This window comes from Trichechus manatus, unplaced genomic scaffold, assembly GCF_000243295.1.
Source record: "Trichechus manatus latirostris isolate Lorelei unplaced genomic scaffold, TriManLat1.0 scaffold00004, whole genome shotgun sequence".
Lineage (NCBI taxonomy): Eukaryota > Metazoa > Chordata > Mammalia > Sirenia > Trichechidae > Trichechus > Trichechus manatus.
The window spans coordinates 22,734,069-22,747,974 of record NW_004443940.1 but is presented as its reverse complement, the minus strand read 5'-3'; the positions used below and the strand labels follow the sequence as shown (position 1 = coordinate 22,747,974).

The 13,906-nt window shown below is 44.2% G+C and overlaps 1 protein-coding gene across 1 annotated transcript in view; it reads left to right on the top strand.

The window, feature by feature from the left end:
• The window catches only part of SH3RF3 (SH3 domain containing ring finger 3), a 465,406-nt gene that overhangs the window by 253,764 nt on the left and 197,736 nt on the right, over nucleotides 1–13,906 (top strand). The gene's annotated exons all lie outside the window — the stretch shown is intronic.

The window sequence follows — 13,906 nt, the reverse complement described above, 5'->3', positions numbered from 1 at the left end:
CTCTGCCGTATTTTATCAGTTGGATTATCTTCACGATGGAGTTGATTCTGCTAAGTTCTTTTTTTTTTTTAACAGAGCTTGCAAATTTACATGTTGTGTACATAGCAGTGTGATGTGGCCAACTTCAGTAAACACGTAAAAACTTGTTGTTGTTGATGCCATTAACTGATGGTTTTACCGATAGTGAAGTGATTTAATGATAACAGCAATCATTTTATAGTATTTATGATGTGCCAGGCACTGTTATGGAAACCCTGGTGGCATACTGGTTAAGAGTTCTGCTGCTAACCAAAAGGTCGGCAGTTCAAATCCACCAGGCGCTTCTTGGAAACCCTATGGGGCAGTTCTACTCTGTCCTACAGGGTTGCTATGAGTCAGAATCAACTTGACCGCAACAGGTTTGGTTTAGGCATTGTTATAAGCAACTGACATATATTAACCCATTTAATTTCACAAGATCCTTATGAGAGAGATGCCTATTACGCCCATTTTGCAAATGAAGAAACTGAGGCAGAAAGAGTCTAGTATGCAGCAGAGGCAGGATTTGAACTACAGTCTGGAGCCAGGGTCAGACTCTGAAACACAAAGCTGCACGGCCACTCTCAAAAATCCTCGAGGCTTAGGACCCAGTTCTAAAGCAAGTCCCGTTTTTGGCCCCTAGAGCCAGGTTCCTAGGGAAATGTGACTATTTACATTTACCTTTACAAGTATCTGACTTTTTCACTTACCTTCTTGAATTATTTGTTTGTAGCATCAAAACTATGATGTGGGTAAAAATCACTTAAAGACATTGTGGTGGTTAGTTTGGGTTGACATAAGGACCTAGAGGGAATCATCTGCTCCTGATTCCCCTCCTGACAAAGGAAAGAAGCTGACAGGAGGGCTTTGATTTACCTCCTTGACCTCTCGGCACTTTGATGCGGTTGCAGATCCCAGTCTACAGTGAGAGGTGGCCCTTTGACCGGAGGCCATCCATCACAGGTGGGCCTGGTGAGTGTTCTTCCTGCAGGAGGCAGGGTAAAACATGAGGGGGGAGAGGCCGGCCTGCCCAGTCAGCCAGTTCAGGCCCCGGACAGTCCCTGGGGTGGAGGGAGTCGTGTGGACTGCAGTTGGGGAACCCTTTGTCTCCTGGGAAGGATCAGCAGGAGTATATAAGGCCAGTGGCCACTGGACAGAGACCCCTTTCTCAATGTAAAGGAGATGGTCTCATACCAGACATGCTCCGTGACTCCATTACCTGCTCCGATAGTTACACATTGTCAAGAATTTGTCTGGAAATGTCTCATATGTTACTTCATCATTTGGGGGTTGTCTTCCCTGGGAGTGGAAAAATGAGCAATTTTTCTCTGAATTGGATAAATATAAGCCCAGGTCTAGACCCTGCTGGCCTAACAGATAAACAATCCACACCTTTCCTTTTTCTTCCAAATCAAACAGATCATTATCGGAGCTCTATGAGGTGTTCCCCTACCCCCTTTGTGAAACCGAATGAGTCAGGGTGGAGGTGAAGAACACAGACTTCACAACTGGACGGCACTGGACGTGAAGCCTAGTGCCCCTCTTAACTAGCTCTGTGACACTGAGTAACTTATTTGCCTCTCTGAATTTTTCTTACTTATAAAATGTCAATAAGAAGTCCTACTTCACAGGGTTTCTGTAAGCAATAATCAAATTATCTATAGTTTCTGGTGTGGAATAGCAGCTGAATAAATGATCATGTTGTTACTTTTGGGGTTGGCACACAGGCTTGGAAGTCATACTGCCTGGTTCAAATCCTGGCTCTACCATTTTCTACCACATCTCTGACCTTGGGTGAGTTACTAAGCTTTACTGTGCCTCAGCTTCCTAAACTGCTGATGATATCAGGTCCTACCTTGTAGGATTGTTGTGAGAATTAAATGGGTTAACCTGTAAAGTGTATGAAGTAGTACATGGCATATATGAGGTACTCATTAAAAATCAGTTGGTCCTTTTTATGAAGAGGTGATGGGGACTATGAACATCAAGACAGGTCATTTCTCTTTGAAAGAGAAGTAGTTAGTGTGACTTGAACTCTGGACAAAAGCCCACAGAAACCCATGAGAGGGTGGTGAAGGAATTTTTACACTCACAACCAACCAGTCTTTTGCTGACTTTACCTTCTTGCAACGATTTAGTGAGCCAATGTGAGCCAAATGCTACGCTAGGTACTCAAAACGTAGCGACAAAACAGAAAGGCATATTCCTGACCTTCATCTGTCTTGCATTTGCTTCCAGAGCAGAGCTATAAGGCCATTTGCTTCCAGAGCAGAGCTATGAGGCCATTACTGGCCATTTCTATGCTTAGAACATTCTGCCTTTTCCAGCACTGGCACCCAGGTTCCTGCAACATTTGTTGGCTCCTCAAACTGTCTGTGATAATCATTTTTATAGCACCTTCTTCATTAAGAAATGAAAAGCTCTTTACATATCATCAATTTTATTTTCTTGACATTACTAGGGAATATAGAAGGACAGATTTGATTATCTCCAGTTTATGTGGGAACTAAGCCTCCAAGAATTAAGGTACCTTTGTCACAAGCCACATTGCAAGGCCCCCACAGAGTCAGGGCTGTCTCTGATTCCCAAACCACTGCTTTTCTGCCAGCAATGTGCTCTTAAATGTAACACACACTAAATTTACACAGATGGTCCCTGCCACCCTCCCCCCTTTTCCCAGGATTGTGGGGGGAAACTGTGTAAGCATATGACCTTGGGCCATTATTAACCTTGACAATCTATACCAGGGATCAGCAAACTTTTCTCTAAAGAACTAGATAGTAAATGTTTGGGGCTTTGTTGTCCATACAGTCTCTGTACCAAGTATACAGCTCTGCTTTCATAGCTGATAAGCAGCCAGAGGCAATCTGTAAACAAATGGGCATGGTTGTGTTCTAATAAAACTTTATTGGCAGACTGGATTTGGTCTGAGGGCCATAGTTTGCAAACTCCTCATCTATGCTTATATTACCGTATTTTGTGCAAATAACGTGTACCTGCTACGTTTGTTTGCCAACTGTGCCCTCCCCCGTGAGGTATTTTCATAAGTGCTGCTATGCTAATTTTTTTTAACAGCAACATGTAAAAAAAAATTGGCATAGCAGCACTTATGAAAATACCTTGGGGTGGGGGGAGGGCATGGTTGGCAAACAAACATAGAAGGCGCGTGTTATTTGCATAAAAATATAGTAGATATTTTCCCCTTCCTCCTCTCTTTACTAACTACAGAAAGATAAACTCAATTATGTGGGTGGGTGAACTATGTTTGCGAAACAGTATTTGAGTGTATATTTAATGTGCCCAGCTGCTAACCAAGAGGTTGGAGGGTCGAGTCCACTCAGAGGTACCTCTGAAGAAAAGCCTGGAAATGTACTTCCGAAAAATCAGCCATGGAAGACCCCATGGAGCACAGTTCTACTCTGACACACATGGGGTCACTATGAATCAGGGTCGAATTGTCAACAACTAGTAGTAGTAATAGTGTGTGTGTGTGTGTGTGTGTGTGTGTGTGTACACTCATATGCACTCATTTGTACCTATACGTGCCAGTTTCTGTACAGTGTATGAAAGATGGATTCAGGAGCCTGAATTAGGCATTCTGAACCCTAAACGAATACTTACTAATGACCTAGATATGTGGCTACTGTCCCTGGGGTTAAGACTTCTCTAGGCAATTCTAATTATGTTTTCATAATTATCAGGACAAACTTAATTTTAATTTCCTTTATGAACTAGATGTTGTAGAGCTTTCTTCACGCTGTAGGGGAGGTTCATGAAACAAAGCACAGAGAAATGGGATATCACAATTACCGGAGCGGGAGATCTCTGGCCTAAAGGCAGCTCTGTGAGTACTTTGCAGTCACAGAGACAGATGGTGAGAGAAGAGAGTGAGGGCCGTGCCCCCGTTTCACATGGCAGAGCAGGATTTGTTCTGGGCCCAGGGGCATGAGCAAGGCAGTGAGGTGAAGGGAGGTCTGTGGGGTGTCGTGATTGTGTCTGACAGAACACAGAGTGCGTGCAGGTAGAACAGGAGACTCTCCTGAGGGGTCGGAAACCTCATTTTGTTAGCTGCTTTCAACTCTTGAGTAGAAACCCTTTCTGAAAATAGAGGGCAGAATCACTGAAGTTGAAGGTAAGGATGCCGGAAAGTGAAGGCCATTGGCTGTGGGGTCATGTCTGGACTGCCCTGGTTCTAGAACCTCCTGAAGCACAGTTTGGAAGCCGAGGTGGCCGCATTAAAGTCTGGCTCCTCTTATGTCTGGCTTCACACCCGTAAGCCTGCCATTTGTACAGTTGAGTCCTGCCCTTCTTTCTACCAGTGGGGAGGGGAAGGGCAGGTCACTCATCTTTATCCCAGGGAGACTCCAGAGGCCTACATTTTAATTTCAGTGAAAGGATCCCATTTCACGCTTTGTTAGGGTCTTCTGTCACGCCTTTCAGGGCACACTTGGGTGTGGTAGTTTGCCTCATTTGCAGTTCCTGTGATTCTTCTTGCCTTCAGTCTCTGCTCAGCCAAATGGTGCACGTAGCACTCTGAGTGAAGACACCTGCTGAATGTATATCAGGGAACCTTGGTTTTTAGCACCTTCCGTGCATTTAATTCTAACATTTTCCCTTTCATGGAAGCCTCTCATTCTCATTCCTGACTTTGGGATATTTCACTGCTCGATTTTCCTTCTATTAGGAGGAGGAGAGAAGAAGATGGGAACTCACATCAGTTAGGGCTCCTGTGTGGTAACAGCTCTGTTATTCTCTTCAGTACGCCGTGTGTGAGGAAGGCCCTTCTGAGGCACTCTGACGTAGTTATGAAGAAGTTTGATGAGGAAGGCTGAAACTCATGTTACTAAATGCTGGGGAGTTATTGCTTCAGGGGCACTGAGTTTCTGTTAATAGTGATGAAAATAATTTGGGAATGGAAAGTGGTGAGGGTTGTACAATGTGATGAACATAATTAACGTAATTACACGTAAAAAATGGTTGAAATGGCAAATATTTTGTTATATATACCATACCACAATGAAATTTAAACAAAACTAAATGCCGACAATTTCATAGTTATTCATTCTCCCCCCAGCCTAACCACAGATAATCAAGAGTTGGACAACAGAGGAATTCCAGAGAAGCTTCTACTAGGGCATCTTTACCTTGGCAAGCCGGAAAGAGAGAGCGTGCTAATGGAACAGAGCCCCTTGTGAAGCTGTTGTTTGACTAGCCCGGCAACAGTGTGTTGTAGTAGCCGTACAGAAACTCTGTAAGCACACTGCTGGCACATGTGTCCTTACAAAGCTCACCTGGCCTTAAAAAGCCTGGTGCTAAGAAAGACAATTGTCTGTTGTCTGAAGCTGCTCAGACTCTGAAAAAATGCTTGTGTCTCAAAGCGGATACATAAATAATTATCCTCCAAGCCCTACAGTCTGCACTAATAAGCAACAGAAAGTCCCCGTGGGCACCGGATGCAAACCCACTGAGGTTAAGGTTCTGACGCAAACTCAGAACTGAGTCAGAACTGAGGGCAAACTTGTGGTTCAGGATCAAACAGAGGTTTCCATTGTTTGGTGGAGCCAGGGATTCCCTTCTTCCTCTTCAGGCCAGGGAGTAAGAGGTGAGCGTCTAGCATTGCCTGAAACAAGGGTGCTGCAGCCAGAACATGCCCTTGCCATCAGCGAGCACTGTTGTGTGTGTCACCGAAGCACAGGGAGTAGAGTTCTGGGAGGTCTGATCATCCTCAGTGAGGGGAACTCTTCACTTTATGGGAGCAAATTAACTGCCTTGGCGCCTCAGCAGAGCAAATGCTGAGCCAAGGGTCAGCCCGTGAGTGTGTCTGCGTGTGCGCACGTGTGTGCAGGAGCGCATCTGTTCTCCACAGGATTATCTTCAGTATCGATCTTTCCATTAATGTTGGCCGTAAAAATCTCCCCAGATAGAAAAAAATACAAACCAGCTTCCCAGCTGAGCTGTTCCCTTGCCACGTGCAACTTTTTTCTAAGAATGGTTTCTCAGTCTGCTTTCCATTGACCTTAATTTGGGTCTTGCCTTTCTCTTTGCTAGACTAAGCATGATCCTAGTGCCTCCCCTCTTTCCAGGGAACATATGTGAGTGGCTTAGCAGTTGGCTTCACATCCTTGGAAGGGTGAATTAAGTTTTTTTTTTTTTAAGCATGAATACTTTGAAGAGAAGAAGGAGTGTTGTTTTGAATAGGTTTATTTTTTGTATCATGATGGTTTTATTATAAAGTTGTGGAGGCTAATTTGAGAAGAGGTTTGAAGAGCTGCATTCCTTATATGGCATAATAATGACTTCGCTTTCTGTAGCACCTTTCATCTGGAGGAAGCCAAAGTGCTTTACACGTTCTACATACAAATGACTCCATCCAGCCCTAAGTCACCAGATGTCTCTAAGGTGAAATGCAGCCTTCATTAAATCCCACGTCTCCTGTCTCCTAACAGTTTAGAATGGGAAGTTAAGCTGAATCACCTTCTAGCAAAATACCACTAACTTCACAGAAATGACTACCCAATAGTGCATGGAGCAGCAGGCAGACTTGAGATGAGGGCCTTTGACAAAGTCTGGGAAAAGTTCAAAAACAAAAATAAAAACTAAAAGAAGTCAAGTTGCTTTGAAATCTTCACTAAGCTTGCTGCAACATACCATTCTGCTGAGGATGGCTCCTTCTTGTAGACAGTTCGTATCTTCACAGTTGCATCTCACTGCAGGAGCTTAGTCCTGTCCTCGGCCTGTCTGGATTTGGGGGAGCAAGTTGTACACTCTCTTCTTTTATTGTTTTTGTCATTCTGTTGTAAGTTTAATGGCTACTGGGCCCATTAGGTGGTGACCTGAGTAAAGAAATTGTGTCTTATTCACTTGTTCCTTTTTTGGCTACAAAGCACCCTGTATTTCAGAGAAATATATTGGTACCTGTTGTTGTTGTTATTAGGTGCCATCAAGGCGATTTCTACTCATAGCGACCCCCTGTGACAGAGTAGAACTGCCCTATAGGGTTTCCTAGGCTGTAATCTTTACAGGAACAGATTGCCAGGTCTTTCTCCCATGGAGCCGCTGGTGGGTTTGAACTGCCAGCTTTTCGGTTAGCAGCTGAGCACTTAACCGTTTGCTCCAGCAGGGCTTCTTTGTGTCTTACTCACTTCTGTAGTCTGGAGTCTAGGGCAATGTCTGGCATGTTGCAGGTGTTCCATAAATTCTTGGAAGAATGAGTGCGCAAATATGGGGAATGGAAAAACCATCAGAATAACAGAGGGAAAGAAAGAAAAGCTGGGACCCTATGGGTAGCTGTTAACGAGAAAAAGAGAAGAAGGAGCTTGGAATGTAACTAGCTGTGAAATGGAAACCCAGGGACCTCCTGGTTGGAGTGTGATGCAGTAACAGCTGCTTCACCAACTTTGTAAACTTAGAAGATGGGGACGCTGTGGTTAAACATGGTATTTAAAACAAGGTAATGCCAAAATATCATGTCATTTCGACTTATTCTACACCTGAGAGTATCATGTTAAAAAGTTATTTTAACATGAAAGTGATAACCTTAAACAGCAATATTAAAGTAAAGGTTTTGGCCTGAAAAATGTTTTTGATCAAAAGAAATCATAAATAGATCTCAGATCTCGGGTTCCTTGAATTAGTCAGAATACAGGCTAAGCTGCTATAAGGAAAAGATACAACATAGTAGCTCACATGAAATAAGGTTTCCTTCTTTCCCATGTAAGAGTCCAGTAAAAAGCCCCTTCTCCGCCCTGGTCTAATTGCTAGAGGAGCTGTTTTTACTCCTCAATGCAGAGCACTCATTGGCACTTCCCCCCAGATCTGTGTAAGGTGCGTTGTTTATAGAGAATTGCCATATCAGATTTGACTTTCTTTTCTAGCTTTCCCTGCTTCTCCTCCCTGTCCTGCAAGCCATAATGAGGGCTCTGTTCAATAGAGTCACCCAGGGACCCAGGTTCCTTCCTTCTTGTTGCTCCAGGGATAATCTTTGTATGGAAAGAGCCAGCTTAGCACCACCATTACATCTGCCGTTTCAGCTTGTGGGAAAGGGAAAAAAAGAGGAAGTGGAATTACCTTATAAATTCCATTGTAAAACAAAGCCCAGCATTCACACATATCACTTTTGCTTACATCCAGTGATAGAAATTTTGATATAGCCGTGCCTAACTGCAAGTTAGGTTGGAACACGGAGTCTTTAGCTGGATGACCTTCACCTCATTTGAAACTTGAGATATTATCACTAAAAGAAGGGAAGATGGATAGTGGGGGACAATTAGTAGCTTCTGTCACATTAATTAGGTCCTTAGGTGGTGCAAATGATTTGTGTTCGACTACTAACCTACAGGTTGGTGGTTCAAACCTAGCCAGTGGCTCCGAGGAAGAAGGCCTGGAGATCTGCTTCTGTACAGATTACCGCTGAGAAAACCTCATGAATCAGAATAACATGAAGGGAACAGTTTTTTTTTTTTTTTTTTGGTTATTGTTTTTGGCCATGTTCATCAACCCTGCAATGCTTAATTTGTTTACAGTTAGATAATATCCCCCTCTGTGGCCTACTCACCATTTCTAGAACATGCCATGCATGTTTCTCTAACAGTTGTCAACTCTTTGTCATGTATTGTGTGCTAGGTAGACCCTGGAGACATGAAAATGAGTAAGCCACTTGTCCATCTCTAATGCCATGTCTTTGCCCAGGCTGATCCCTCCAGCTGTAATGCCCTACTCCTCATTGAGCAACCACTGGGATTTTTCCATGTATTGACACCCAGCCACGGTTGGCAACAGGACTTTTGATGAGAATGACCCTGAGTCCCAGACCTTGGGAAAACTAATGGTCAGGGAAAGTTCTTCCAGCCAAAAATTCTTACCCTAGGCCCTAATCCCAGATTCATTAATCCATATATTCATTCATTCAGTTGATATATTTGAGCATTGTAATCTATGTCAGGTCTGGACCAGGGATTGAGGATGCAATAATGACAAAGACAGACACAGAATCTGTCCTCATGGAACTTATAGTCTATGGGGAAGACATCCATTGATAACGTAGTCACGCAAATAACGTGACTACAGCTGTGACAAAAGTCTCATGAAAGAAAGGTGCTGGTGCAAAGGAACTGGATAAAGGAGACCTGATTTAGCCCTTAAGGTCTAAAAGTTGTGTGGGTTCTTTAAATAATTGTTTGTGTCCACCTCTTCCACCCCAACTTGCTGGAATGGTAAGACCTGATCCCAGGCCATTCCCCCATTCCCGCATTCCCTGTGGGTGTTAGACCTCTGCCTCCACAGTGCTCTATGTCAGCGTGGTGCCTGCGCTCACTCTAAGCACAGCGGGTGTGATTTAGAACCCTGTTGGTAATTTGGCATAATGGAAGCACGTTTGTCAAAGCCCACTGCCTTGTTTGATCCCAGTAGAAGATGGAAATGTTGCGCTGTGCATGCATGGGCACCCATCTCTCCACAGGGTAGGACATTAAGCCTGGAGGAAGATTTGTGTGATATAGCTGAGTCATGAAATTGACATTATAAGTTTTAATTATTATTAATGCCTTGCAGTGGTGGTCGGTGTTAATTATCCTATAGGCAGCCCAGATGTATTTCCCCCCTTTCCTTTTATTCTTTCCCTTAATGTCTTGAGCCCATATAATGGCGGCTTAGTGACAGAGTTTGAATATAATTCCTCCAGAGGGAAACCACAATGTGAGAAAGGTTATCGCTAAACCCTTCTGTGGTCAGAAAGGAAATGGGATCCAGAGAAACCTGCTCAATTTTCTTGGACTTGGATGCAGAGGGATTGAATTTCAGCCGTCCTCTAGGTTGCTACTGTTAAATTTGCAGAAGTCTCCCCTCACCATGGAGCCCTAGTGGCACAGTGGTTAAGAGCTCAGCTGCTAACCAAAAGGTTGACAGTTCGAATCCACCAGCTGCTCCTTGGAAACCCTGTGGGGCAGTTCTACTCTGTCCTGTAGGGTTGGTATGAGTCGGAATCAACTTGACGGCAATGGGTTTGGTTTTTTTGTGGGTTCCCATTACCATAAAAGCATTCACCTGCCTCTTGGCCTTTTTCATGGGCGAAGTAGTTCATGCTCATAAAGGGTTTGAAGATGAAGGACTCTGTGGAGGTTCTCGATGTCACCATTGTTTAGCATTTCCTGATAACCAGTCTCTACTGTATAAACCCCACTGAATAAACCGCCTCTCGGCTTCATCCTTAATTTTCTTTTTGCCCTCAGAAATGTGTCCTGCATCTTAAAATGGTTTGCTACTTCTCTCAGTTCTTGCTCTATAAGATGTTGGCTCCTGGGCAGTTTGGAGAAAGGGTTAGAGCAGTGGGCATCTGTCTCTTTCTCCTCTCTTCCCCTTTCTGTCTCCATTTCCTTTCTATCACTTCTTAACCTTCTCCTCCTTGCCCAGTGACTGGTGCTGACAATATGTGACCGCCTGATCACACTGAAACTGGAGCCAGCCAAGATCTTTGTTGCTTGTACCCCTAGCCAGTCAGCTCTGACCTTGAGGTGCAGAGGTGGTTTGCCCAGATGTCTAACTGCTATCTGTGGAAAGGTAGCTCAGGCATAAGCGTAGTCCACACACTGCTCCTGCTTCTGCTTCTTCAGGGGCTGCCTGGCCCCTTCTCTGCCCCTGGCTTAATTGCTAGAAGAACTACTCTTTGCTTCTCCATGAGGAGCACTGGTTGACACTCTTTGTCCTGGACCTGTGTAGGGGTGTATTGATTGATAGAAGATTGCCATATCAGACTTGTCCTTCTCTCTTGACTTCCCTCCTCCTCCTCCCTGTCTTGTTCCTGTCTCAGGAATAGCTTTAGTTTATTTCACCTAATGAGCATACGTAGGGCACTTACTATGTGCCAGGAAATTTTCCGGGTTCTGGGGTTCCTGTTCTGAGGACTGTGGTTTAATAGGGACTAATGCAGTGGGATGAATGGTAGACTAGAGGTGCTCATGAAGGGTTATAAGAACACAGCCTGAGGAGGGAGAGAGGAGGACAGAGGAGGTAGCATTGGAGCTCAGTCTGCAATGAAACAGAGCGCCTTGTGAAACTGTTGTTTGACTAACAACAACCCAGAGGTCCCAGAGCACAACCTGTTTGTGAAAGAGGCTGCTGCCCACCTTGGCTACCGTATACGGAATGGGGAGGAGTGTTGAGGGCTATTTGGAAAGGTATACCAAGACCAGCTTGGAGGAGCCTTGAATGCCATGCCAAGGAGCTTGGATTCCCCTCTGAGGGCCTTGAAACCTTATAAGCAGTAAGATGATAGGGTCAGCTCTCTGTTTTAGCATCCAGCATCAGAGTGGGCTAATAGAACCTGGAAATTCAATAGAAGAGGTTTGCATTGGTTTATGCAAGATTTGATGAAGGACAAGACCGTAGGAGTAGAAGTGTGGTCGGGGGATCTATCGATTAGATTTTAGATGTGGAATCGACAGGATGTGATGACAAATGATGGGATGGAAGGAAAGGGTGGGCACAGGGATAACTGGGGGTGCTGCTTTGGTAGTGACTCCATGGCCAAGATGAGATATACAGGAGATGAGACTTGAGGAACAGACCATGGCTTCAGTGTGCTTGTGGGATGTCCAGGCAAAGATGGCAGGCAAGCAGTTAGATTGATCAGAAAAGAAGCAGGAACCACAGAGAGATTTGAAGATGTTTAGCAGCATCCCCAGCCCCTACTCTTTAGATGCCAATAGCACCCCACCCCCAGTTGTGACAATCAAAAATGTCTTGAGACATTGCTAAATGTCCCCTGGGGGTGGGGGTAAAATTGCCCTTGTTTAGAACTTCTGGTTTAGAGGTTGAATGGCCCTTGTGGTTAGTGGAATTCTTCCGGTGGCACACAGCTGACAGCCTCTTCCATTCTTTTCTGATCACAGTACTTGTATTGCAAAATGCCCCCTTTCCTTAGCTCTCTAAAACTGGGGCCTATTACAGTGTATTGTACTTACAGTACAAAGCCATCCAGGACGAGTGTTACTGGAAGCAGATAGATTTTTTTTCTTCATCGAGTTCTGCAATGAAAAATCCTCTGGTGTTACTGTTTAATTGGTTAGTGGTGGCTGTTTGTCAGTTTGCCAGCAGGTTCTCTCTTAACTACTGTCGTTTGACGTTACTGGAACATAAATGTAGAGTGATTGAGTTAGCAACATGTTATTAAGTCCTCTACAAAGAGTTTTTCTATGTACTAGTGCTTCGGGCTTTTGTGCCTCTACTGATTGATTCAAATACTAAAGCAGTCTTCGGCATAGGCAGCCCTGGTGAGAAAATGTGGCTTTTAGTAGGAAAATTGTTGAGTATTGACACAGGGACAATGGGTAAGATTTTTGTTTGGTTTTCCGCTGGCACAGAAGTGGCCTTTGGCAAAGCTTACTAAGCTGAGTGGGTGTTGGCCGCCCTTAAGGAATAGGAAGAGAAATCCCTGTGGCCATTGGTCTTTATGGAACAGTGCCCATTAGAGAAACCCAGGAGGTGGATGAGAACATCAAGTAAAGTTTCAGAGTTGTTCAACAAACTCGTTATTGCTGGAAAGTAGAAGATTGTCAAGAATTTTGTTTGAGTTTCAGAGCTAGTCACTGCTTGAGGCCGAAGTTGGCAGATGGCTTTTGGATGGGCTGACTGACTTTGGGAGCATGACAGGAGCATTCCTTGATGTTAAAAGGATAGTATTTTATGCACTTGAATTGAAGTTCTGGACCAGACTTCAGCAGTCAAGAGAGAGCTATGTTTCTTGGGAGTCTGATCTGCAACAGCTGGGAACAACCTTTTAGAATCTCAGTGCACTGAGGACCAAGGTCCTAGGAGTGATCTTTTGATGGACATTTGACTGCTCTGCATTCCATGACCAAGTTGTCTGTCTCATCCTGGACATAATAAATGTGTGCCATTGGGACTGAGACCTTCTGGGTGGGATAGACATGTCACAATCAAAGCAGATCTGTCACCAGGACTTGAAAAACTCTTTGAAGCATTTGTTGTGAGAGTTCAGTAGATTAAGAGAGAATCATTTTCATTGTTGAAGATCCTGCTGCTTTTTAAACTAAAGTCACTGAGAAACACCACCCAATGGAAGTCAATTCAACATAGACTAGTGGGTAAGAACATTCCAGAGCCAGACCACCTGGACTTGGATTCTGCCTGTCTTAGTTATGTAATGCTGCCATAACAAAAATACCACATAGTAGGTGGCTTTGAAGAACAGAAATTTATTTTCTAACAGTTCAGGAGGTTAAAAGTCTAAATTCAGGATGTTGGTTCTAGGGGAAGGTTCTTCTTTGTCTCTTTCAGCTCCTAGTAACCTGTTGCCGTCGAGTCAATTCCGACTTATAGTGACCCTATATGACAGAGTAGAACTGCCCCATGTAGTTTCCTCAGAGCACCTGGTGGATTTGAACTGCCGACCTTTTGGTTAGCAGACGTAGCTCTTAACCACTGCACCACCGGTTTAGCTCCTGGCAATTGTTGGCATTCCTGGGCTTGTAGATGCATCTGCCTCCATTATCACATGGTGTCTGACTTCCCCCGTGTATATTACTCTCCGTGTCTGTTTTCTCTTTTTTATAAGACATCACTCAGAAGGGATTAGGTTCAGGACCAGCCTACTCCGGTATGATCTCATTAACATAACAAAATAAAACTCAGGTCATATTCTCAGGTACAAGGGTTAGGACTTCAAGATACCTTTTGGGGGGATGCAATTCAATCTATAACACTGTCCTGCCACTTACAGGTGTGGGGGTGTGGGCAACTGACTTTATCTCTTTGTGCCTCAGTTCTCTCACCTATAAATGAAGATACTATTAGCACCTTTTAGACATAGAGTGTGGAGCCCTGGTGGCACAGTGGTTAAGCGTTTGGCTGCTAATCAAAAGGTTGGCAGTTC